Source organism: Lycium ferocissimum, chromosome 12, assembly GCF_029784015.1.
Source record: "Lycium ferocissimum isolate CSIRO_LF1 chromosome 12, AGI_CSIRO_Lferr_CH_V1, whole genome shotgun sequence".
Lineage (NCBI taxonomy): Eukaryota > Viridiplantae > Streptophyta > Magnoliopsida > Solanales > Solanaceae > Lycium > Lycium ferocissimum.
Window position 1 is genome coordinate 11,501,562 of NC_081353.1, and position 5,067 is coordinate 11,506,628.

Consider the following 5,067-nt stretch of genomic DNA (forward strand, 5'->3'; position numbering starts at 1 on the left):
AATGGAACTATTAAGCATGAGATTTATACCTTACCTATAGGAATAATCTTGAGAAACAATCAAGAATCCATTCATCCCCAAGCTTCCAAGAGAGAAGGTATCCTAAATGATGTCTAAATCCGACATAGTCTCTGTTTTTCCTCGATTCTCATGCCAATATGACCTCAAAATGCAGATTGTATGGCCTAATTGGATTCCTTATGAAATTTCCTTGAATTTAGGCTTTTGAATCGCCTGATTTGGACTTAAAATGAGGGAGGTATGAAGGTTTTAATATTGGACCAGACATCAGTCTTCAGCGGAACCGCTATAGCGGAAACCACTACCGCTACAGCGGTCCTAAGTACACTGTAGAAGTGCCGCTAAAGAGGTAAGGGGTCCTCTGTAGCGATCACCAGACACCAGATGCCCCGATTTTTCAGTTTTTCGCCCCGAAACTCTGAAAACTCATCCGGAACCCGATTTTCAACAAACAAAATATGCACCCACATGTAAAAACATGCTACGAATGCACTCGTGGCCTCGGATTTTCCAACGGAGATACCGTTGACTATGTCAACTCCCAAACCTCAATAACCATTCCCAAATCAAGTCCCAAAATGCACCTGAGTGCATTAGGAGCTGAACTAGTCCCACCAATGCGTCATAAATCAGTCTATGAACCTCTCAAAATTGATGGATCTCCGAATAAGGTTCACTTCTCAGAAGTCGATCTTCGGTCAAATGGAGAAGGAAGAAGAACTCACGGTAACGATAAAATAGGTCGTTACCGCAGATCACATCAATCAAGTTCAAACATCAAGTCCCAGTGCGCCACCTATTCAAACATCAGGTCCTAATAGTGCACCACCTATTCAAACATCAGTTCATGGTATTACCCCGCCTATTCATTTGGAACCCTCTCTGATTACCCCTAATCATAACAACACAATAGGTGAGGTTACATCTTCTCAAAGCAACATAATAGGTGAAGTTGAGTGCAGCAGTACTTGTTAATCATTGACACTTCTTACTATTTCTCCCATAGTACATGCTTGTACTATTATTTTTCATATACTATTATTTACACAGAAAAGGGACTAAAATACCCTCGAACTATTAGTATTGGTGCAAAAAATACCATCCATCCACCTTTGAGCTCCCAAATACCCTCGCTGTCCACCTTTTGGGTCTAATATACCCTTATTTTTAACTTACCCCTTCTCCTTAAATACGTGGCATCATTTAATTGGTTACCCCATATAACTAACTAAACTCATTAAATTTAATGTAAGTTGACCGGATTTCAACCCACCAACCCGACCCGAATCCTCTGTAAACTAATTTTACTGCAGCAATTTGTGTTTGTTGTGGTCTTGCTCCTTCTTTTTAAAGTGTTGCTTGCTGTGAATCACAAATTCACAATTCCTAGTTAGGTATTGAGGACTTGAAAAGAAGCACTTCCTATGACAATGCATACTTTTGCTAAATATTTCAATTTTGTTTTGTTATGGAAATACATAATTTTAGAGAGGTATAGCACCACGCATGAGCATTTCCTACATGCCAAATTAGTTTCAATTTTAAGCTCCTCATTGTTATAGATGCAAAAGTTATGACATAAAATTCAAATATCTCAAGTTAGTTGGAGATGGTGCATGTTTTACATGTTCAATAATTTGTACTTACTCAATTATCTTTCTGTTGTTTGAGATATTATTATCTCTATTGTTACTTCCATTTTTTAGTGTATGAGGTTGTGATTACAAAGAACTAATACTATGTTGGTCTTTAATCCTTTGCAAAAAATGGGTTTTAAGTTTCCTTTGACCGTGTGTTGCATACACTTTATTTCCATTCTGAGTACTCACACTTATTGGTTTTTCTGTCATTCAAATTCTGAATACTCACACTTATTTCAATCTTATCATCATCAGACTAAATTACAAGGTCTTTAATTTGGGGCGGGTCGGGTTGGTGGGTTGGGATCCGGTCAACTTAGATTAAATTTAATGAGTTTAGTTAATTATATGGGGTAACCAATTAAATGATGCCACGTATTTAATGAGATGAGACTGTTAGAAATAAGGGTATATTAGTAGACCCAAAAGGTATACGGCGGGGGTATTTGGGGGCTCAAAGGTGGATGGAGGGTATTTTTACACCAATTCTAATAGTTCGAGGGTATTTTAGGCCATTTTCTGTTATTTATATATGGTATGCCTTCAAATAATGTCTTTTTAATTTGTTCAGGCTAGAACCTTCAAGTTTATGCTCCGAGTGCATACGTAAATCTTTCAAGCATGAACTTGATCCTAATGGGATCAATTGGAAAAGCGTCTCAGATGGGATAACAAAAAATTATTTTGGAGAAACCAAGGTATAATCCACCACAATTGAATTTAGAAAGTGTATTAACTATTATATATAGGATTTTAATGCTATTACTTTATAAAATGATTTCAGAAGGACTTCCACTGGGATTCTTCAATTGATACTGTTGTGGAGGACCAATGGGAGCATAAGGCAGCATTAAGATACAGTGATTTTATTTCCCAACTAAAAAAGAAAAGAGTGTAGCTGCAATTTATTCCAGATAATGTGTGGCAAAGTTGGATGAGACTTTGGGAAGATCCTAAGTGTGTTGAAAAGTCAGAAATAAATGCAAGCAATCATTGTGGTGGTGAGAGCGGAGTTGCCACTGGGACTCACACGGGTGGCTCTATCAATGTAGGGGAGCATCGCAAGGGACTTGTAAGTGTATATAAAACATTGGAAAATCTCATTTAAGTTTGCACTATTTCGAATATGAAAATCTCATTTAAGTTTGCACTAATCCGAATTTGAATGGAATGAGGCAAGAATAGTTGACTGTAGTTGTAGATATAAGAGGTGGAGGAACTCTATGTTTTTGGTTCACAAGTAAAAGAAGAGTAGATGGGGCGATGGAAGAATTCATGAGTTTTATTACGAATTAACAGAGACTAATATTTCTCTATGTTATTTTCAATCTCATTTTATAAAAAAATTCTGTCGATTGTCTGAATTGAGTAACTTTTGTATAGGCTATTGAAAATGGTCGAGATCCAAAACCAAGTGAGATGCATTTGCACGTCCATACACATGATCATGATGGAACATCTTTTGTTGTTGAGAAATCCCAAATCCTACATGTAAGTCAACTTTTTTAAACGTTGTCCTTATTGTATACCAAATTTGTGCACTTCGATTCTCTTCTATTCTTACAGACTGGAAGTTATAAATTACGTTGAACGAGAGCATATTCATCTCTTCTTTAGTTTCAGCTTACTTTGTGTTATTGTATTGTATTCTCTCTTTGTTGGGACCAATTTGTTGTGCTTATATAAGGGTTTGTTGGCTGACCTATTAAAAATTTAAAAGGTAGAAGTCCTCGTTGATTAGTGTAGTCCTCACTGATTAGTGTATATATGTTATGTTAGAATGTGTGTGAATTGAGCTGTGATAGACTGTTGGTATTTAATGAAAGTTGAGCTTTTCAGTGATAGATGCCATGGACTGACAATTTGTACCTAAAGCCGGTGTTGACCGTAAAGCCATTGTTGTTCCATATAATTTCAAGTTCACCACTGCACCAAGGTATAGAGCCTCTTCTAGTGCTATTTTGCCCCTGATTTCCCCATTTATTTCATGATCTGTACGTCCTCATACTTTTTGTTTTTGCATGTATCTGGCATCCTTGTTTTGTCTGCACATTTTGGTTAGTGTTTATATTATGTTAGAATTTGTGTGAATTGAGCTGTCATAGAAGGCTAAGAAGCTGAAATGGAACATTTTGAAGCTGGACGAATTTTGTGCTGGAAAAGTTTTGCATGTATTTTACCTTTTTTTTATCCCCTCTTCTACAGGAAAAATACCAGGAAATATTACAATAACAAACACAGACTCAGTCTGATATTGATCAGTGTCAAGCATATTACCAAGCGGCGGGAGGAGAAAAGAAAAGAAGATTATATGGTCTTGGATGTCAAGCAAAATGCTACTACGGCCAGAATCTTTGTGACTCTTTTGGATTCGATGCTACATCTTCAGCTGCACCTCAGAATGCTTAATCAACACCAATAAGAAATATGGATGAGTTTGTGATGCGTTTGATTCCTGTATTGACAGAACGTACAGTTCCTGTAATCATTGAGCGGGTGCGCGGATTAGCTTCTTCGCCCTCGCATTAGCCAAATATTGATCTTACCAGCCACCCATCAGTTGTGATACCTACAGTTCCTACCCCTCCTACTGCTGCTATCGTTGATGAGCTCCATTCATTGGGTTCTGATGATTAAAGAATGGAACTCCACTGCCCCTAGCAGAGGAACCAGAACTCGAAAGTAATGGCTGATGTTTATACACCATAACCCACTACCCAATTTGATTAGAAGATGCAGGAGAACTAAGGAAATATTACCTAGACTAGGAAATAGTAAGCTCTATTTTGTTAGCCTATTTTGTTTGGACCGTGACTCTCCAGCCTCGCAATAGTTAGCCTATTTTGTTTGGACCTTACACAACTCTCCAGCCTCGCAAGAGTTAGCCTATTTTGTTTGGATTTGTTGGTGTTTGTGGATGGTTTGTACTTAAGGATACAATTATATGCATTGTGCTATATATTTTGGACCTTGTTCATCTCAAAAAATATATATTTTGAACCTTGTTGAATATTAATTTATATGAATATCAATTATTTTAATTAAGTGTATTTAAGTTTTCATGTAATATGCTTGAATAGGGTATATTTAATTTTATAAATAAAAAGTATTTTAAAAAATATTTAGCGACGAATAATTTTCGTAAAATTAAATCTTGCGACGGATTGAATACAAAAGATTTTTATCGCTAAAAGTAGGAATAATTAGCTATAAAAGGACTAGCGACAGACTCTTTCGTCGCTATTAGGCGAATTTGTTATGAATTTTAGCGACAAAATTAATCAAAATAGTGACGGTTGTTTCTGTCGCTAAACTTGGCTATAGATATATTTGGTCGCTAATCCGTCGCTAGTCTAGCGACGGATTTGTATTTTTTGTTGCTAAGAGCTTAGCTATGAGCATTTTA

General features: G+C 36.6%; 1 pseudogene; it reads left to right on the top strand.

The window, feature by feature from the left end:
- The first annotated feature begins 599 nt into the window (after positions 1-599).
- Positions 600-4,623, top strand: LOC132039058 (uncharacterized; annotated as a pseudogene).
- The last annotated feature ends 444 nt before the right edge of the window (positions 4,624-5,067 follow it).